The sequence below is a fragment of the Tursiops truncatus genome, chromosome 15 (assembly GCF_011762595.2).
Source record: "Tursiops truncatus isolate mTurTru1 chromosome 15, mTurTru1.mat.Y, whole genome shotgun sequence".
NCBI lineage: Eukaryota > Metazoa > Chordata > Mammalia > Artiodactyla > Delphinidae > Tursiops > Tursiops truncatus.
In genome coordinates this window covers 65692752-65714591 of record NC_047048.1, presented here as the reverse complement: position 1 = coordinate 65714591, position 21840 = coordinate 65692752, and the positions used below count along the sequence as shown (strand labels likewise).

The 21840-nt window shown below is 48.0% G+C and overlaps 1 protein-coding gene across 3 annotated transcripts in view; it reads right to left on the bottom strand.

Moving 5' to 3' along the window:
* Positions 1 to 21840, bottom strand: part of PPP1R16B (protein phosphatase 1 regulatory subunit 16B) — a 135631-nt gene that overhangs the window by 92469 nt on the left and 21322 nt on the right. The window contains exon 1 of one of the 3 annotated variants that reach the window (XM_033841277.2): positions 11207 to 11382. The exons of 1 other annotated variant lie outside the window; for it this stretch is intronic. The gene's annotated coding sequence lies outside the window, so the exon portion shown is untranslated. Of the gene's footprint in view, positions 1 to 10718; positions 10924 to 11206; positions 11383 to 21840 lie in introns of those variants that run through there. One more of the 3 variants, XM_073792994.1, reaches the window with a different exon arrangement.

Genomic DNA, 21840 nt, shown 5'->3' with positions numbered 1-21840 from the left:
CTAGCCCAAGTGCTGTAATGATAATATCTATCATCTCTTAAGTGCTTTCCAGGCACCGTGCTCAGCACTTGACTTGCCTCGTCTCATTTACACAATATTGTCTCCATGCTCCTTTCATTCCCTCCGAATTGTTCTTTATCTGCCTTGTGCCAAACGGGTTTCTCTCTCCTCTTTAGTTCCAAAGCATTTGACCACATCTCTGTTGTGGCTCTCAACTAGTAATTGTTAGTTTCAGATCTGCCTCTTCCATTGAACTAGATGCTCTCGAGAGACAAGGAATAGATGTTGTTCAACTTTTCATCCCACCCTAGAGTCACCCAGCATGTGGTAGATTTTCAATAAATGGAAGAGGGTAGACAGGAGGGTGGGAGACCAAGAGACTGAAATTCACTGACATTATTCCATCAGTCGTATCATAGGGAGTGGTCCTCTGACTTGGAGCCAGAGCTATAGAATCAAACCAGACAAAATAGACCTGGCTGTTGGAGGAACGTGGGGGCCAGACCCAGGATGTACCTTACCTGGCCCCTGCCTTGCCATCCATGAAAGGATGAGTTAGGACCGTCTCTGGCTCCACAGTCTTTTTTCAGCTCTGCATGCTTTTTGCAATTGACTCCAGAGATCCTGGCTTAGAAGCTTTGCTGTAAAATGATGGTTAGTTTCATTCCACAGCACTGTTTCAGATATTCTCAGCTGCTCCTTGTCGCGTGTTGTTCTTAAGGTATTGCGGTGAATGAAGAGCTATCCAAGACAGGTAGCCCAAAGAAAATGCATAGCTAAGGCGTGGCTCCCGCAGGTGGGAAGATCAGGTGGTCATAACCCCTTTCTAAATGGATCTATTCTTTTTGAGTAGGAGGCCCTTTTACAAGACACAGACATCTTTGATGCTTACTCATTCATTGAACGCCCATTCTGTGCACCCAGTCTACAGTGGGCACTGTTCAGAGCACGCATCCTTGTAACCCCTGGAGTAACCGCCAATTCATGCCACCCACATCCAACTTCTATGAGCTCCAAGGTTGTGGATTTTTAAAGCCAGCCTTCTGTTCCTTTGCTCTCACTGTTTCTGGACTAACATACACATCTGTCCAGGTACGAGCGATTGGTCATCAGCACCAGCTGCAAACTCAGCTGGGTTTCTGCAAAGCCTCCCTCAAACAAACCTCATTAGTAAACATGGAAACTACCAAAAAGTCTATTTCAAAATTACTTCTCCCTTCCTAGCTGCCCATCTCTTCTGCTGCCACCACTAGGGGTAAGCAGCATGATTTTTCTGCTTCTAACAAGTCATTTTCTTCTGAGGATTTCAAGTATCCCCACTCCCACCGGGACATAGTGTATGCTGTATTTTACAAATTCGTTTATGATAGTCATGAAGAGTTTATCGAACAGAACTTAGCTTACACATTTCTCTAGCACAGCTTTGTTCTTATTTTATTTGCCCACTTGTCTGCTTCCTTCAGGAGACAGGGACCAACCGAAGGGAAGGAGCTGGTTTAATTTAATTTTATGTCTCTAATTCCAAGCATCAAGCCAAGTAAAATGCAGTTCTTGAATATTTAACAATCTTTATGTAGCCACGGTCTAAAGGGTCATAAAATCTGAAATATTGTGGAACTTGACCTAGAAACATTCTTTCTATTTTATTCCTATCTGACTGGCAAAAATTAAAGTTACTCAGTGATGGAGAATGGGTTGGGGCAATAGGCATTCACACACATGGTCGAGGGAATAGAAATTGGTTTTCGGGACTTCTCTGGCGGTCCAGTGGTTAAGATGCCGTGCTTCCACCGCAGGGGGCATGGGTTTGATCCCTGGTCAGGGAACTAAGATCTTGCATGCCGTGCCAAGAAAAAAAAAAAGAAAAATGAAATTGGTTTGGCCTCTTGGGAGGACAGTTTGACAATGTCATAGTTCAAACTGCAGGGAATTTTCCTTACAGATAAAATCATACCAGTGTACAAAGATACATGCTGTGTAAGCAAGGATGTCATAGCATCATACACTTGTAGTAGGAAAAAAAACAAAATAATCTTCACTGCCAGCAAGGGACTAGAAAACAAATTATGGTAAATTTTTATTACGGGAATATCATGTAGCCTTTAGGACTGAGGTATATCTATATGTGTTGACATATGCTAAGATAAATTAGCTGAAAAGGGAAGTTTCAGAAAAGGGTTGTACAGATGTGTTAAAAAGAAAAACGGATAAACATGTAAATGCAAGTGGATTTGTATATGCATAAGAAATTTATGGAAAGACATAAAACATTCAGGGATTTCTTCTGAGGAAAAAGAAATGAGTGGATGATGATTGGGGAAATTTCCTTTTCCATTTCCCACATTTCTGTACGGTTTGAATTTTAATAATGAGTTTGTCTTCTTTTTATAATTAAAAAGCATAAAATACAGCAATAAGAAAACAAAAGCTTGATTTCATACGTTTAAAAAAAAATGAAATTCTGGAGAAACTCTTCCCTGTTTCTTAATAAGGCAACAGGCAATGACTCTAAAGCGTTTTTTCTCTGCCCAGTTCATGGTGGGGGGGTGGGGCGATGATGACTACAGAGTTCCAGAAAGGAATCTGGGGACAGGAAAAGTCACCAAGAAGACCCAAGAGCCCTGAAGAAAGTAAGTGTGAGAATGTGTGCCTTCTACTTGCTCTTGGATGACAGGAAATAAAGCCAGTTCTGACTGAGACTCTGAAACATTCTGGGAGCCAAGAAATTCTGAGAACTCGCCAGGCTGGCATGGACACTGGGGTCTGTAACCAGCGCCAAGAAGCAAAGGTTAGGAATGCCTAGGTAAGTAATAGACATAAGTAACCAGGGTGAACAAAACGAGAGACCCAGTCCCCTGGGATGTAAGTGACACAGGGCTCTGCTCGCCTATCCCCTCTGCTCTGAAGCTATGACTCCCAGGGACTGACTTCACTGACACTAATGTAATAATTATTGTTGGTATGTATCGAGTACATCCTACGTGCCAGACACAGGCTAAATAATCATAGCCTCTCATACGATTATTATTCCTATTTTACACACTGGTAAATTGAGGCTCAGCAAAGTTAGCAAATAGCTTCTCAAGGTTACAGTAAGTGGCAGAGGCAGGGATCCAACTGAGGTCTGACTCCAGAGCCAGCCAAGGTCACTGCTAGCCTTTCCCCCATCTGGGGAAGAACTAGAGAAAGGCACTCCCTCAGGGCAGGGACAGCTTACGAAGTGCAACAGCATTTTTTGCCCAAAGTCAGACAGCATCATGATTAAGTTAAAGGACTTGGAAGCTAGATGTCCTGATTCAAATCCTGACTCCACCACTTACTGGCTATGTGACAAGGGCAAGTCATTGAACCTCACTTTCCTCAGCCGTAAAATCCGGGTCGTGGTAAGGTCACCTCTTAGAGTTGCTAGGAGGACTAAAAGTTAAATAGTGCTTGGCTCATAATAAGTACTAATTGTTAACCATTATTATTAATATCAAGAAAAAGATGGGGCTTCCCTGGTGGCGCAGTGGTTGAGAGTCCACCTGCCGATGCAGGGGACGCGGGTTCGTGCCCCGGTCCGGGAAGATCCCACATGCCGCGGAGCGGCTAGGCCCGTGAGCCATGGCCGCTGAGCCTGCGCGTCTGGAGCCTGTGCTCCGCAACGGGAGAGGCCACAACAGTGAGAGGCCCGCGTACCGCAAAAAAAAAAAAAAGAAAAGAAAAAGATGCCCTTCCTTCCAGGTAGATGCAACCCTGCAGGGTACAGAGCTAGGCAAGCGGCGCGGGCTAGCTTTAGGTCCCTCCCTCAGCCGTGTGCCATCAGGCTAAACACAATGCTACAACTTTACACCGGGCCTCCTGAGCAATTAACTTCCACGTGCTGCCAGCTCTTCCTCTTGGCTTCCCCTCTGCCAGCCTGGCTGTGAACCAGAATCACCTGGCACACTTTTTAAAAATACAGACTCCCAGGGTCCCACCTTGGCCGGTTCTGACTCAGGTAGGCTGGGCTAGGGCCAAGGGATCTATCTGTGTGTTTAACAAGCCCCAGGTGACCAGGTGACCCAGGAATAGTGTGTCCCCTGACACACGTTTCTGGAAGTGCTAGAAGGCCCTCACACCTGTTCTGGCTGTTTCCGTTGCTCCTTGCGGGCAAGCAGCCTTTCCTTCAGGCTTGGTCCCAGGTCTGGGCACACAGAGAAGGGGAGCAGTAAGTCCGCTCCCCTGCAAACCAGCCTGCAGAGCAGACGGCTGGGCGAACAGGCGCGACAGGCTGAATTTGCTTGAGTGGGTGATACCAGGGACCCATCAACTATAGACTTGGGCTTCCCCAGACCTTTGCTCCCCAAAGTGCAGTTCACAGACCAGCAGAATGGCTCCCCCTGGGAGCTCGTTATAAATGCAGATGCTCAGGCCCCAGACCTAATGCATCAGATTCTGCATTTTACAGAAACCCAAAGGCTGTGAGCAAGTTTGAGGGCTGTGCTCAAGATCCCTTCCCCCGTCAGAATAAGTTCTAATCCCTGCGCACCTCTAACCTGTCCAAACACCCTTTGGGGCCACTCTTTGCTTTCAAACTCCCAGAGAGCCCTGGAAAAGCAGCCTGGTCCTTTCAATAGCCCAGATCTAGGCTCAGCAGGATGAGGCTCACGATGAACCTTTGCTTTAATGAATTATTTCAGAGCTCACATGAAAATAAACCTTCCCACTAAATTGAAAAAGAGACAACAACTCTGGCCTCTATGATTCTGGGGCGTAAAACATTCCCTTCTTTTGTATAGAGTCGTGACCCCTACTTCCCTGGCCAAAGCCATCCAAAGACATCAAATGCTCAAAGAAAACAAGCCATGTCTTCCTATTGGCCAAGCTTCAAGTTATCAGGCAGATTTCACACTGGAGCTTGACCTCATTAATCCAAGGCCTATCACACTGCTGTAAATGTCAGTGGAAAAATAGCCATTCAGTGGGTTTCCTTCATTCCACCAGAAAGGGAAAAAAACAGGAAGCTGACAGCAGCTGCGCCCCAGCTTGGCAGATCCCGAGGGCCCAGCCGACAGGGCGTTCCTTATGAGCACCTACATTCCCCTGCCCCAGCCTGCTTGTCCAGATAAAGGTGGGTCCTGCATCTATATGAGCAAAATGCAGCGGTGATTGTAGCAACAGTGCTGATAATTCGGGCCCCCTAGCACCTGCTCGGGAAGGAAAAGAGCTTGGTCTGGATTTCTTTGGCCTGAATGACCAGTTGGCTGTTCATCATTCAAGTTCATCTGAATCGCTTCTGTCCATTCAAACTGTCCTGCAAGCCAAACCTCTGGGACTCCAAGGGACATAAGGCCTTCCAAGTACTCGTTCATCCCTTTAATGCATATTGGTTGTCTCCTGTGTGCCGGCCACCATGCTGGGCAACTGGGGACACAGGGCTGAATGAATCAGACACAGTCACTGACCTTAGGGGCCTCATGTCCAGCGTAAGCTTTCTCAATTTCGGCACTATTGACATTTGGGATGGGACAATTCTCTGTTCTGGGGGGCTGCCCTGGGCACTGTAGGATATCTTGCAGCCTTCCTGGCCTTGACCCACCAGATGCCAGTAGCTCCCCGCCCCCTCTGCACTTTCCCACTTGTGACAACCAAAAATGTCTCCAGACATTGCCAAACTGCCCCCAGTTGAGAACCACTGGCCTAGTGGGGGGGAGACAGAGTAAAAGGATAATGACCAGAAATAGCCATATAATCGCAATTATGCTAAGTGCCATGGAGGGAAATTTTGTGGATACGATACCAATATATTTATGATGTGGAAGTCAATTTCATGCGTGATTACAAACCCTTATGACAACTCTGAATTGTATATATATACACATACATGTATATGTGTGAGTGTGTGTGTGTGTGAGTGTGTGTGTGATCTGTATTTCCAGTTGAAGAAATTGAGGTGCAAGGAAGTGAAGAAACTGGCCAACACCCAAAAGCTAGTGAAAGGCAGAGGCAGGATTTGAACCCGTGGCCCTGAACTTTGCCTCCTGTAGAAAAGGAAATTCGAGCCTTTGTTTTGATGTCTTCTGTAAACAGGTAGGGTGTGTGGTCACGTGATGCTCTAACCAGCCATCCTAAAAGACTCGTTCCTTCCTGGGGTCACTGTGGAGCTCTACTGCCACCTGCTACATCAATCAAGCTGCAGACTGCCTGCGTCAAGGCACGTCCGTGGGGCCTAGCGGGCCAAGGAAGGAAGCCCTGAATTCTGAGACATCCAAGAACAGCTCCCCGTCGCCAAGTGCCTGCACGCAGGGCCTTCCCAAACATCAGGGCTGGGAGAGGATGGGGCAGTCCCCAGGTACCCGGAGCGCACCCCACTGTGATCCATCGCCAAGATGCCTACAGCCCAGCATCCAGGGCTACTACCAGACATTCTGCAGTCAGCTTTAGGTATTTACCAAGGGCATGTGCGAGGTGGTACACATAGCACAGAGCAACTTCGGAGACCTCTAGACATGAGTTCCTGTCACTTATAAGCTGAGTGCCCTTTAGCAAACCACCTCATCCTCTGTGCCTCAGTTTCCCCTTCTGTTCAGTGGGGACAAATGCACCTACTTCAATAAATCAGTATGAGGATTCGATGGCAATACGAGCAGAGACCTTGGTCAGTGACCAGCATCCAGAAAAGTACTTATGGTACTATGGTACCTTATTATGGTCGAGGGAACGAGATCGTGACGCCTCCTCCACCCACATCCCCTTCCTTCAAGTGAGAAACGTCCCAGGAAGAGAGAAACAGGCACAGAAGTAGCAAAAGCATCTCTGGAAGAAGGAGGGGACCTCTGTGCTTTCCAGGTAGAAGGAAGAGGAAAGGACAGTTCATGTACCGGCAAACGTGCACAGACCAGCCCTTCCTCGCCTGCAGAAGTTAATTCTAGACTGCGATCAGACATCTCCGTTAGCTGCAGGGGGCCTGCTTTGGGTGAGCAAGCGTTTAATCATTCGGGACCCCTTGGCAGGATGGCCTTGCTCCCTGGCCTTGCCTCCTGCCCCTCCCTAAGTCACACCCTACGGGGACGGTACTCCGGCTATAACTCCTGCTCACTGCTCTCCGAGACACCCAGCACTTTTAAGCCTCTGTGCCTTTGCACAAGCTGTTCTCTTGGCTCAGGCTGCCCACCCCCCTACTAGCCACCACCTGGAAATCTGTCTCTGAAGGGCTCAAATGTGCCCCTACTGCAAAACTTGCCCACCTGCAATTGGTCACTGCCGACTAACAATAATAGCAGCCAACATTTGCAAGCACTGATTAATATCTAGAAGGCTCTGAGCTGAGGTTTTTGCCCATGTGGTCTCACTTTTCTCCTCACATCACCACCCTAGAGGTAATGCATCTGTCCATCGCCACCCAGCTACAAGGTGGCAGATTCAGGAATGAGACCTGGGTTCGTTAGCCGAGCCCACCTGTTCATCCGTCCCTCGACTCCTCATTCCTCTTCTTGCCAGTGAAGCTGGGTCCTCACTATCACCTTCTGCCCCTAGATTGAGAAGCCTGAGAGCTGCCTGATTCATCTTGAAATCCCTCGCTCAGCACAATAGCTAGAATGGAGTAAACATCTGTTGAACGAATCAACAAATGCTGCAAAACGGCAGCCAGATGAGAAAAGCTAAATGACAGACTTCCTAGAGACAGGCCCATGCTGGACTTGAACTCCCAGAAATCAGCAGCACCCCCTCCAGGCTAAGGGGCTTTCCCTGTCCTGTTAGCTAGAGGCAGAAGAGTTCTGACATCCCCCAGATTCGGGGGGTGGGGGAGTGAGGGTGAGAAGGGGGAACCTGTGAGAGCCCAGTGCAAAGGAGGAAATGGTGGTGATGGTGATGATAATCATGTCCTGCATTCCTGCCCATACCAGGTGCTGCACGAAGCACTTCCTGTGCATCACGGGCTCACAGAATCCTCACAACCCCACAGAGCAGGCATTACTATTATACCCGTTTTACAGATGACAAAACGAGGAGTGAGAGAGAGTAAATAATTTACCCAGGTCACAGAGCTTTTAAGTAGAGACCTGTAATTTGAACTAGGCCTATCTGACTCCCTTGCTCTTCAAACTTTGTGGCTTTCTGTAGGAGGCAAGCTTGTCCAAGTCCTCCTTAAATCCCAGTGTCTAGGATGTACTCAGGATAAAGAAGGTCATCCTAGCCTCTGCTGGAAGAATGCCACTTGGGACCCACTGTACACCAAGTGCTTCAAGTCCTGGGTGCAGGTGGCATGGGGGTGGGGGTGGCTAGATTGGCAGAGGGGTCAAGGTTGGGTGAGGTTCCTGATGGTCCAAACACAGCACAGGAATCCAGGTATGTGCCTTCCGTGATCCATACAGCCATTCTGGCTGCAGTCTCTGTTGGTTAGAGAATGTTGACGCTGGGTGTGGAGCAGGTTTTGAGAAGAACCTGGGGCCCTAGTTTCCAAAGAGTCCAAATGAATTCTGCAGAAGGTTACTGCCTTGGGGGAAAACCCTCCTTTCTGCGTCAGCATCCTCTTAGCCCTGTGGCTCAGGCTCCCGAACAGACTTAACAGCTGGATTAGAAACGTAACCTCCACTCCAGCATCAATTACCAAAGAGAACGAAGTCTGAGCATGCACTGGGTCTTGCCTGCCATGTCCCTCCACGCCAGGAAAGATTCAGAGGGCGCAAGGATGCAAGGAGCCCCAACCCAGAGCCCGCCAATGAACGGCACAGAGGGAGGAGACCAAAAGAGGGGTGAGCGGGATCAAGTGGTCTTCCTGAAGGAAGACATTCAGAGGCTGGCAAGAGCTGGGACCAGGAGAGGGGTCAGGAAGGTTCCAGGGAGGGGGACGCTGTTGGGTAGACTCCAGTTCACAGCAGAGTATGAAGTTGAAGGTCCAAAGTGTCTGGTTGACATCTTGCCTCCAACATCCTGGCGGCAGGTGGGAGATGAGGGGCTGGGAGGCTGTGTGGGAAAGTCCGGGAGCAGGCTGAGAGCTGAAAGGTCTCACCAGCGCCCACCAGCCGCCCGCAAGCTGCCTCTTTATGACAGAGCGGAGGGAGGAAGATGTGGAAACTCCCCCAGCCCCTGCAGAACCACCCACCAGGGCTCTACTTCAGCTCCTGCCTAAAAAGAGACACGCCCCACTGCAAAGCGTTCTGAGAGGCGCTGGTATTAACAGAGGAGCGCTCCCGCTGCCGAGCTCCGCTGCACCCAGCACCTCACACGGTCCTCTCCCCATCCTCCCACGGCCTGATTAGCCCCGTTTCCTAGAGGCAACTGAGGCTCCGAGGCCAAGGGCCTCGCTCTCGGGCAGAGAGCTAGTCACTGGCTGAGCTAAGAAGCTTTATGGCCAGTCTCGAAGGAGGCCTCCCTGATGGAGGGTTTTCCTCCGGTGCTTCACCAGACACGGGCAATGGCAGGGCCCACAGGGAAGTACCCCCGCTGGCCGAAGTGGCCAACGGCAGGCCCCTTCCCGGGGGCGCCCTGCGGGCAAGGGCGCCTGATACCTCGGGGGTCCGGGTCCTCCACAGAGGGCGATTCAGAGGCGGCACCTGGTGCCCGGGGCCGCTGAGAGCTGGTGGGCGCTTCTGACAGTGAGAACAGGGGCCCATTATGTGGAATCCAGTCACATGGGCGCGCAAGCAGCTCGGTTTTCGGTTCTGAGAAGCGCTTATGGAGCCGCGTCTCTCTCCTCGGGCTCCAGAGATGCCCGGGAGCACCGGGTCTCGGGTTTTTCGCGCCGCCCTCCCGGGAGGGCCAGATTCAGAGCTCCAATTATCCGCCCGAGGCTGGGAGCTGCATCATCAGCATCTCCCGCTAAGCCGGTCCGGACTGGAGAAGAAGGAGGCGGGGAGTCGGCCTCAGGGAAGGAGGTGGGCAGAGAACGCCCCCCCACCCCTGGCTCTCCACTCGGGACAGTCTGGACAGTTCAGTCTGGGCGCTCCCGGTGACCTTGGGGAGACCCCTCTGCGCGACCTCTCCGGGGAGGGCTGCACAGTTTCTGCCCATCCTAGGCGCTCGGGGGCGCTCCTCCGGCAGGAGTCGATGCGCGGGACTCGGGAGGGGAGGAGAGCTCCAGGTGCGGGGGACCGAGCCGCGGGCGCACGGCTGCCCTTCGGAGAGGCCGGGAACAACCACGCGCGGGGTCTCCCCGGGGCCGCGGGGCGCTGTCAGCTGGATCCCGCAGGAGGCGGGTCTGCACGCGGGGGCGCCTGCCCTGGGGACCTTTCCCGCCCAGGCAGGAGCCCTCTCGGCGCCCTGCCACCGCCTGCGGGGAACAAGCGCCGCCACGCGAGGGGGCGGCGCCCCCGTGCCGGGCCCGAGGCTGGGCGCCGGGGCTGTCTGGTGCTGGTTGTGGCTCCTTCTGCCCGGCATTGCGCCCCCCGGCAGACGGCGGCCCAAGAGCCCAGAACCCGCGAAGGAGCCCCCTGCCCGCCCCAAGAGCCGGCCACGGCGGCCGCAGCCAACAACCTGCCACTGCGCCCCGTACCCCGGCCTCATCTCTGGCGCGCAAGACCCGGGAGAACGCCCCCACCCCAGCCCGACTCTCGGGTCCTGCGCTCCCGGTACCCGCCTTTCCAGGCTCCCCCCACCCCCAAATTACCTTCTGCCGCCAGCCCTTAGCCAAAGCTCCACACACACCCCCAGCCAGACCCTCAGAGGCTGGGACCGCCTCCTCACCGCGATCCTCATCCCCCGCCCTGTCGAGCTACAGAACGCAGGGAAGCAGGCGGCGCCGCGGAGGAACTCACCCGCTCTCCCGAGCCCTGCCCCGGGCGGCTCCCGGCCGTGGCTCGGTCCGTCCGTCCCCGAGCCGCAGCTGCCAGTGCGGCGACAGAAGCCTGATCCGCACGACCGCGAGCCTCCACCCCGCCCCTCGGCTCCTCCCCCGAGGCGGGGCCTGAGCTCGTGGGAAGGGAGTGGGCGCGCTCTACCCTGCCTGGCCGACAAGGCAGCTCCAGGAAGGGTCCTCGCGTCTCTGGGTGCTCCCCACCCCTTCACCACCCTACCCTTTGAGCAGCTGGAAATTGAAGGTGGATGAGAAGCGACCAGGATTCGGAAGAGTTTTCCTTACGGGCTTCCTCCCACCCTCCAACACTACTAGCTTGGAAAGGGGGAAGCCCAGGACTGGATTCTTGCTCCCATTTGATGGAAGAGCATCAGGAAGCCCAGAGAGCCGCAGTAAACCACCCAAGGTCACACAGCATTAGTACAAGTGCCAGCAATTCAAGTCTCCTACCTTGAAGCCTGAGTCAGAAGGCTTCCTAGGACGTCAAGGAGCCCAACCAGGCCTTGCCGTGGGGGCAGGTTTGTGTGATCAGGTCCCCCAACTGAGGGGTGGGAGACGAGAGCCAGACTAGTGGGAGTATGGGGACCGTGGCCTGCGACGTAGAATCGCGTCATTTACTCTTTCTGGGAAGAAAGGAGGTGAAGCAAAGGAGGAAGGAAGTGGTCGTACCTCCACTGACGTCTGCCGCTGTTTGGGAGGTACCGGATCTAGAAAGGGGCTGCCTCCCTGAGATAAAAAGTAATACACACCCGGTGGCTCCTATCATTGAATTCAATCCTCTTTCCTGGGCTGAAGACCCCTCCACTCAGCACCATCTTTTCTTTAGAGGACAGTGGATTTAACTATCTTTAAGTTGCTGTTGAGAAGACCCTTCTCTCCACCCCACCCCCACCCCCCAGGAAGAGGAGAGAAAGTTAACAAACAAAAGGGGAAAAAAATCCATCCCCAAACATTCTCTGGAATCCACACTCACTGAACGCGGGCTTTAGAACAATAGAGTTCTCTTCTGCACAAAGGGCCTTGTTTCCTGAGCTTTCTCAGCCTCCAGACTAGAACCCTAGGCACCCCAGGGCCAGCCAGTGGGGCACAGAGAAGGTTTAAGTTTGGGGAGTTTCAGGGTGATACGCAATTAATTCAATTCCATTTCTTGTTCAAAGAAATCCCTTACTTATTATTATATAGCAACGTTCTTCTGAGGCTGACAGTATAACCTGAGTTTAGTGATTTCCTGTTTGCTGAGGAAACTCCGTGACCTTTCTTGGGGAAGTGAAAACCTCTGGATTGGGCTTATTCTGGGCCCCCAACCTCCCCAGTTTCTCTGAAAGCTCCTCCCCAATTTGACCCCTGGCTTCCTCTCAGATCATTAATAATCCAGTTGTGAATGACACCGTTTCAGAAGAGCAATTAGAGAGCAGGACAGGTAGGGAATACTTAAAATGATGTTTAAAATAACCCAAGGGGATCATTGTTCGCTGCAGAATGTTTCCACTGATTTATCCTGAAGAGCTGTGGGCTGAGAGGGCGGGAATCCGTCTCTCCAGGGCATGCGCAGAACTTGGAGCCTGCTTCCTGAAATGATGCCTTGAGTACGGGTCCAAATCCCCATGCTGTCTGTTCATTTACACTGCTCTCAATGTTCGATATCCAAAGTTCAAGTATACTCAGAATCCGGTGGAAGACTCACATTTCCTGATTTCAAAACAAAGCTACAATAATCAAGACAGTGCAGTACGGTATAAGGATAGACATGGATCAATGGAATAAAACTGAGATTCCAGATATAAACTCTTATTTTTATGACTAATTGATTTTCAACAAAAGTGACAAGACAATTTAAAGAATAGTCTTTTCAACCAGTGGTGCTGGGACAACTGGATTTCCATACGTAAAAGAATGAGGTTGGACCCCCTACCTCACACCATATACAAAAATTAAAACAGATAAGGCTGAAACATAAGAGCTAAAACCATGAAACTCGCAGAAGAAAACATAGACATAAGTTGTGACCCTGGATTAAGTTGTGGTTTCTTAGCTATGGCACCTAAAGCACCAGCAACAAAGGGAAAAAATAGACAAGTCGGACTTCATTAAAATTAAAAACTTTTGTGCTTGAAAGGACACCATCAAGAAAGTGAAAAGATAACTGTAATGGGCTGAATTGTGTTCCCCCAAAATTCACATGCTGAAGTCCTAACACTCAGTACCTCAGACTGTATCAATAATTCTGTTTGGAGATAAGGTCTTTAAAGCAGTGATTAAGTCAAACTAAGGCCCTGAGGGTGGGGCCCTAATCCAATATACCTAGTGTCCTTATAAGAAGAGGAAGAGGCACAAGGGATGCTTGCACAGGGGAAAGGTCATGTGAGGACCCAGGAAGAAGATGGTCATCTACAAGTCCAAGAGAGAGGCCTTGGGAGAAAACAAATCTGCAGACACCTTGATCTTGGACTTCTAGCCTCCAGAACTGTGAGAAATAAATTTCTGTTGTTTAAGCCACCCAGTTTGTGACATTTTGATATGGCAGCCTTAGCAAACAAATACAATAACCCACAGAATGGGAGGAAATAGTTGCAAAGCATTTATCTGACTTGTATCTAGAATATATGAGGAACTCTTACAACTCAGTAATAAAAAGGCAAATTACAATTTAAAAAATGAGCAAGGAATCAGAATAAACATTTCTCCAAAGCAGACGTAAAAATGGCCAATAAGTACATGAGAAGATGCTCAACATCATTAGCCATCAAAGAAATGCAAATCAAAACTACAATGAGGGAATTCCCTGGGGGTCCTGTAGTTAGGATTTGGCACTTACACTGCCGGGGCCGGGTTCAATCCCTGGTCAGGGAACTAAAATACCACAAGCCACGCAGCCAAACAAAAACAAAAACAAAACGAAAACAAAAAAACCACAATGAGACACAATTTCAAACTCATTAGGATGGCTATAATCAAAAAGACAGGTAATAACAAATGTTGACAAGGATGTGGAGAAATTGGAGACTTCATACGTTGCTGGTAGGAATCTAAAATAGTATAGCTGCTTTGAAAAACAGTCTGGCAGTTCCCCCCAAATGTTAAACATAGAGTGTCTGGCTGACCCAGCAATTCCACTCCTAGGTATATACCCAAGAGAAGTGAAAACAATGTCCACACAAACTTGTACACAAATGTTCATGACAGCATTATTCATAATAGCCAACAAAGGGTGACAGCCCAAATCTCCATCAAATGATAAATGGATCTGGAAAACAGTGTGTGCATACAATGCAATGCTATCTGACGATCAAAAGGAGTGAAGTACCAATACATGCCACAACATGAACCTTGAAAACATGCCACGTGAAGGAAGCCAGTCACAAGACCACATATTGTATGTTACCATTTCTATGAAATGTCTAGAAGAGGCAAACCTATAAAGACAGAAAGTAGATTCCTAGTTGTCTAGGGTTGGGAGGAGGGATTGGGGGCAAATGGAGAGTGACTGATAATGGGCACCGGTTTTCTTTTTTTTTTTTTTAAGTGAAATATAATTGGCATATAACCAGTTTCTTTTTGCTGTGATGAAAATGTACTAAAATTGATTGGAGTGATAGTTACATGACTATGAACATACTAAAAACCATTAAATTGTATACTTTAAATGGGTGAATTATATGGTATGTGAATTACATCTCAATAAAGTATTTACTCCCCCCCCCAAAAAAAAAGGTCAAACTATACTCTGGTCCTTGAAAGCAACACTGACCATGTCTAAACCTCTCTATTCTGCCCCAGGTAGGAAAGTCCCTCCTTTTATTTTGAGGCCATCTTTGGTCCATTAGATGGTCTAATGCCAATGAACATTCTAATAGACTATGGAAAATGTTGGAGGACCTGAAAATAAATGGATTGGCTCCAACATATAAAATCTAAAACATTGAGGTTTACAAATATAGAATTAAATATCTACACAACTTTGGGTCAACCAGTCAACTGCAACTCATGCCAACTCATAGTTACATATAAATTATACAGAAGGTAAAATTGGGGTGAATTATAGGGTTGCTGTGATGTGACACAAAGTCTCCAGAAGAAGGAAGGTCTAGAGATTTCTGAGTGTGAAAAAATGAGCTAATCCAGCCTCATAGGGATTCACTTTAGTAGTTATTTGATCCACTGGTTCTTAATGTCTGCCGGTGGGCAGGTGCTGGGCTGGCTGCATTCATTCACTCAACAAATACTTAATCCAGTGGAGAACAGTATAGAGTTTCCTTAAAAAACTAAAAATAGAGTGACCATATGATCCAGCAATCCCACTCCTGGGCGTATATCTGGAAAAGACAAAAACTCTAATTCAAAAAGATACATGTGCCCCAATATTCACAGCAGCACTATTTACAATAGCCAAGACATGGCAGCAACCTAAATGTCCATCAACAGATGAATGGTTAGAGAAGATGTGGTACATATATACAATGGAATATTACTCAGCCATTAAAAAGAATGAAATAATGCCATTTGCAGCAACATGGATGGACCTAGAGATTATCATACTAAGTGAAATAAGTCAGACAGAGAAAGACAAATATCTTATGCTACCACTTTTATGTGGAATCTAAAACAATGATACCTTGAACTTACTTACAAAACAGAAATAGACCGACAGACATAGAAAACAAATTTATGTTTACCAAAGGGGAAAAGGGAAAGTGGCGGAGGGATAAATTAGGAGTTTGGGATTAACGGATACAAGCTGCTCTATATAAAATCGATAAACAACAAGGATCTACGGTATAGCACAGGGAACTATATTCAATATCTTGTAATAACCTATAATGGAAAAGAATCTAAAAAGCAAAACGGGGACTTCCCTGGTGTCACAGTGGTTAAGAAGCTTCCTGCCAATGCAGGGGACACGGGTTCAAGCCCTGGTCCTGGAAGATCCCACATGCCGTGGAGCAACTAAGCCCGTGCGCCACAACTCCTGAGCTTGTACTCTAGAGCCCACGCGCTGCAACTACTGAAGCTTGCGTGCCTAGGGCCCGTGCTCAGCAACAAAAGAAGCCACCGCAATGAGAAGCCTGCGCACCGCAACAAAGAGTATCCCCCGCTCGCTGCAACTAGAGAAAGCCCACGCACAGAAACGAAGACCCAACGCAGCGAAAAATAATAAATAAATAAAAAGCAAAATGACTCTCAAATACACACACACACACACACACACACACACACACACACACACAACATTGTAAATCAACTATACTTCAATTGTCCTGTGCCTGGCCCAGGGTAAGCCTGGATAAGTGGCTGATTCTGCTGGTGAAGATGTTGGCTCCAGGCCAGGCCCAACCAACAGAAATGCAGGAAGTGCAGAGGGTGCCCCATGAGCTCAAGCGAAGATGACCAGATGGGAGAAAGGCATCCCGGGTAGGAGTCTGGGCTCTGCCGTGAACTCGCTGGGCAGTCATTTCCCCTTCCAGAGTGACGGTTTCCTGGTCTGTGAAACTCCGATTGTACGATACTTGCTTGTCTTTGTGTGTGTCTTTTTTCCCATGTCCCCGTGCTTTTGAGGGAAGTGACCTTTCTTTGACCTGTTTTGTAAGCGCCCCAAAGAAAGAGCGCATAAGTGGCGTAGAGAGAACACCAGATGTTTTCGGCTGGCAGGTGAGCTCAGTCCTGTGTTGCTGTGTGTTCAAGGGGAATGAGGAGAAGGGGAAGTAGGGTTTTCATTTTTATATTCCGTTTAGAGAGAACCGTCTTAGCCCAGCGGCTCTCAACTTGACAGCACGTTGGAATCACTAAGGAGGCTTTTTCTTTTCTTAAGAAATTTGTTTACTTAGCTTTAAAGTTTTAGGTAACAATCCACATAGAATCAATTTCTTATATCACAGTGTGCAATTATTTTTCTCTATAATGGCTAATGATTCACATTTATTCTTTTTTTAATACAATTTTTTATTCTATATTGGAGTATAGTTGATTTCCAACGTTGTATCAGTTTCAGGTGTACAGCAAAGTGATTCAGTTATCCATATATAAGGAAGATTTTTAAAAATGTCGATGCCAGGCTCTCCCCCAGGCAGTTTGAATCAGATTCTGGAGGTGGGGCTCTTACATTTAAACATTTAAACACACAGATCACAAATACTCCCCGGGGTTGTTTAAAATGCAATGTGCAGTCAGGCTAAGGATCACCCTCCAGACCTGTGCTTCTCAAACTTTGGGGAGCATAAAATCACCCCACGGAAGGAAAGGAAGAGAGTGTTAAATGCTGCTTCCTAGGCCTGTCCTTTGCACCCCTCTCTCACTCTTGAGTTTAGGATGGGGCCTAGGGATGTGTATTTGATGGATTCTCGTGACCAGTTTGTCTTAGTCAAAGCCTCCAGTTGCCTTGATAGTAACACCCCAGGGTTTCCCAAATTCCCTGAGTAGAATAGTTGCCTGGGGCACTTATTAAAAATACAGATGCCATTTTACAACCACTTAATCATTGATTGAGGAGGCAATTCATCCACAAATGCTAGAGCCATTGGGTAGAAAGTTGGGTAACAGAATATTCACATGGTTCCAAAAATCAGATCATTTACTGATTAAAAAGGGGGAACATGTACCTTCACAATAGAAATACCCAGCAGTCCCCCCCTTAGCCAGTGATCAAACCCAGCATCGACCTGACATTGTGTGCCCCTTTGTGATGCAATAAGATGTACTTGACATCTTCTATGTCATATTCTTGCCAAAAATACTTAACCTGATTTTAATCATGAGGAAAATTTAGACAAATCTAGAATGTGGGGCATTCCACAAGCCTGGACTCTCTCTTAAAAAGCTAATATTTTCTAAGGTGGGGAGTTCTTCTAGATTAAAAGAGATGAAAGAGACATAACCAAAAGGAGATACATAATGTGTGGACCTTGATTAGATCCTGGATTGAAAAAGTAAATAGCTATAAAAGAAATTTTCCAGACCATGGAGAATTGAACTGTTGTTTGTAGATTAGATGACATTTCTGAATTAATGTTAATATTCTGAGACATGATAATGGTATTGTGGTGATGGAGGAAAAGGTCCTTATCTTATTCTTAGGGGATGCCTGCTGAGGAGAGGGCGAAGGAGGGAGAAAGAAAAGCCTAAATGGGCCAAGATGTTAACAATTGGTGAATCTAGGTGAAGGGTATTCAAGGGTTCCTTGTACTTTTCTTTCAATTTCTCTGCAAGTGGGGTATCTTTTCAAAATAAAAAAATTCAGGGTGTGGGGAGGAATGCAGGTTCCTGAGGCCCTCCCCTTGGAGATTCTGGTTTAGTATCAGTAGATCCAGAGTGAGGCCTGGGATCTGGATTTTTTTAAGGCGGGCCGGGTGTCAGGGGGGGCGGATTTTTATCTGGCCCAAGGCTTCACCATCCCAAGAGGTGCTCCCAGCAACCTCCTCCTCTAGCCGCCTTTCAGTTCCTCCAATGCCCCGCCGGGTGCTACCATCTCTTGGCACTTTCTGTTCCCTCTGCCTGGCCTGCTGTCCCCTCGTTCTCTGCTTAACCTCCACCCTTTTTTCTGGTCTCAGCCCAGATGTCACTTCCTCAGAGGAGGCTTCCTAGAAGCCCCTCAGTCAAACCCCCGGGTTTTGGTTCTCATGGTCCCAGAAGCCACAGCTGTAATTGTTCACGTGGTTGTGACTGTTGGATTCATATCTGCTTCTCCCATCTGACAGTGTTATAGGCTGAATTGTGTCCCCACCCCATATGCAATCCATATGTTGCAGTCCTAACCCCCTGTACCTCAGCATGTGACCGTATTTGAGATGGGGCCTTTAAAGAGGCGATGAAGGGGAAATAAAGTCCTCGAGTTGGGCTCTCACCCAGTATGACTGGTGTCCTTAAAAGAAGAGGAGACTTGAGAGTTTCCTGGTGACCTAGTGGTTAGGATTCTGGGCTTTCACTGCCGGCACCCGGGTTCAATCCCTGGTCGGGGAACTGAGATCCCTCAAGCCATGTGGTGAGGCAAAAAAAAAAAAAAAAAAAAAGATACTAGACACAGAGAAAAGACCACGTGAAGACAGTGGAAGAAGATGGTCATCTACAAGCCAAGAAAAAAGGCCTTAGAAGAAATCAACCCTGCTGATACCTTGATCTCAGACTTCTAACCTGCAGAATCATGAGAAAATAAGTTTCTGCTGTTGAAGCCCCCCAGTGTGAGGTCTTCTGTTACGGCAGCCCTAACCAGCTCATATATAGATGGTGAGCATCTCTGATCAGGAACCATGTCTGTTTTGTTTACTGCTGAATTTCTGGGGCCTAACAAAGCTTGGCACACAGGAGGAGCACAGGAAGGACTTGTTGAATGAATGACCTGACCTTTTACAAGGCTGTTGAGGGAAAACATATTACGGGTCCTGGCTTACACTGGGGCTTCAGTAAACAGTGCTTGAAAATGCAGCTAGATAATATTTTGTAAATTATAAACTCAGGTTTAGTTTGTCTTCCCTCAATTGTTGTTTTGTTACTCTTTGCCTCTGGGGAAGGACAGACACCACCCAAAGGGAAAAAAAGTGGTTCCTCAGTACTGAATTGCAAAGAGAGTCTGTAATATTCACAACCCAGGTAGTCGCTGGAAAGCCAATGCGCTTTTCACATGTTGCTGCCTTGGACAAGACAGGAAAGGTCTTTTGGAATTCTCGAAATCTAGGCTTGGAAGATAAAGACGCAAAACCTGAGGAAGGGGGCAAGATGTCTATCCCCAAATGACAGATTGGTTGAAGAGATGCTCAACTTCAGAATGATTAGGGAAATGCAAAGAAAACATCCAGGAGAGAAAAGCTGACAGCTCTCAGAAATGGCCACAAAAAAGATCTTTCCATGCTGGGACAGGCTAGGACTATGAAACAGGAACCTCTGGGGTTAGGAGACCAAACACTGGTACCACCACCTTGGAGAGGAATTTAGCATTATTTAGGAAGGTTGGCCCAGCAACTCCACTTTTAGGGTACTTGGTCTGGAGAAAGCCTCCCACCTGTGTAGGAACAGGTATTTCTTGGCGGCTTTGTCTGAAATCGCAAATGATTGGCAACGTTCTAAATGCCTGCTGATAAGGAAGTGGACACCAATGAATTAAGGGGTATTTTAATATGATGGCATTCTAAACAACAGGGAAAATGAACTGAAATAAAGCTACCTGCATCAACATAGATAAATCTGGAAAACAAAATGTGAGTGGAGAAAAAAAAGGCAAGTTGCAGATGAATACTTTCAGTGTGATACTTTTATATTTTCAGAACAAAATAGCATCCAATTATGAAACTTACACAGGCGGTAGAATGGCCGCTGCAGATCCATTCTCCATCCTTCACTCTGCTCTGCATCGCTGGGGGTTAAGCTGTAGGGATTCCCTTGTATTCTGGCTTCTTTTAGGGTTTGGCCAAAGGGAGGCACCAGCAGGAGAAACAGGACCATCTGAGTTGGCTGTTTCCCTCTACTGAAGACCATGGCTCCTGGTGGTGGCCCCCTCCAAGCTTTGGTAATTGCTCACTCCCCTTGCCTCAGTTTTTGCATTCATAAAATGGGCGTGATAAAAAAAATACCTACCTCCTAAGGTCATCATGTGGAGTTGGTGAGGGTAGGCTCCTGGCACAGTGCCTGGTAGGTTATAAACACTCAGCAAAAGTTAGCTTGGATTATTATATTTATTTATTTATTTATTTTTGCGGTACGCGGGCCTCTCACTGTTGTGGCCTCTCCCGTTGCGGAGCACAGGCTCCGGACGCGCAGGGTCAGCGGCCACGGCTCACGGGCCCAGCCGCTCCGCGGCATGTGGGATCTTCCCGGACCGGGGCATGAACCCGTGTCCCCTGCATCGGCAGGCGCACTCTCAACCACTGTGCCACCAGGGAAGCCCTTGGATTATTATTAATCACACCCTTTTTCCATTCCTTCAAAGAACATCTTCCCTCTTTCTTTTTTTTCCCACTGTTTTTTAAACATAAAATTCTCACGGCTCCCTTTAATATGACTTGAAATTTCAAAATACTGGTCCACAAGAAATCTCTCATCTGAAATCAAGGGAGCCAAATGTGCTTTGGAATTCAGAACTTTGGAGTTTTATCAATGTAATGTGTTGCAGGTACTTTATATCAATGACTCACGTACTTGAACATGAATCAGAATCACCAGGAGGGTTCGGTGAAGCACAGAAGTCCGGGGCCCATCCCTGAAGTTTTGATTCCATAGGTCCGGGGTGGAGCCTGAGAATTTCTATGTTTTGCAAGTTCCCAGGTGATGCTGCTGCTGGCCTGGGGACCACACCATGAGAACTAATACGATCTACTATATAACATCCCTGGGTCAGCACCCCATAATCAAACATTAATATTTCTGCTGTGAAATGTTAATGAAAGAATATAAATAGCCTTATGTCAGTTCAGATTAGGTTTAGCTACTCAGTGAGCTTTTGTAAACCGATGAAAAACCTTTCAGTTTTCAGAGAATTTTGGATTTGGGAAGAGAATGTAAGGAATTGTGGAGTTATAAATGAAATCTCATGACCAAAGATGAAAGCATACACAAAACAGTAACGTTAGATTACGCTTTTTTAAAAAACTACACTTGACCCACCACCAGCAGGAACTGTGAAATGTTTGTAGAATGAATGAAAATGTTTCTCTTTAAAGAGAAAACAGTGCATGTTTTCTATTGGCCACCAGGTGGCAGCAATAGCTCTCTAGCCAAGTTGGTGGCGGGGCTTGGGGGTGGCTTGGGTTGTAGTGGATGGAGAATGGTGCTCTTTGCTTTTATATGAGAAAGCCGGGCTGGTGGTAGCTGCTCTGGAAGAGTGTTTGGGAATTGCTGTTGCTGTGTTACACACTAGCCCAAAATTTAGGGGGGTAAACAACCATTTTATCGTACTCATGAATTCTGTGCCAAATTCCAAATTTGGAAAGGGCATGGCAGGGACAGCCTGTCTCTGTTCCATGTGTCTGGGGCATCAGCTGGAAGGACTCAACAGTTGGGAGCTGGAATCATCTGGGGACATCTTCACTCACGACTGGTGCTGGCTGTGAGCTAGGACCTCAGCTAGATGGTCAGCAGGAGCCCCTACATAGGCTCTCTCCATG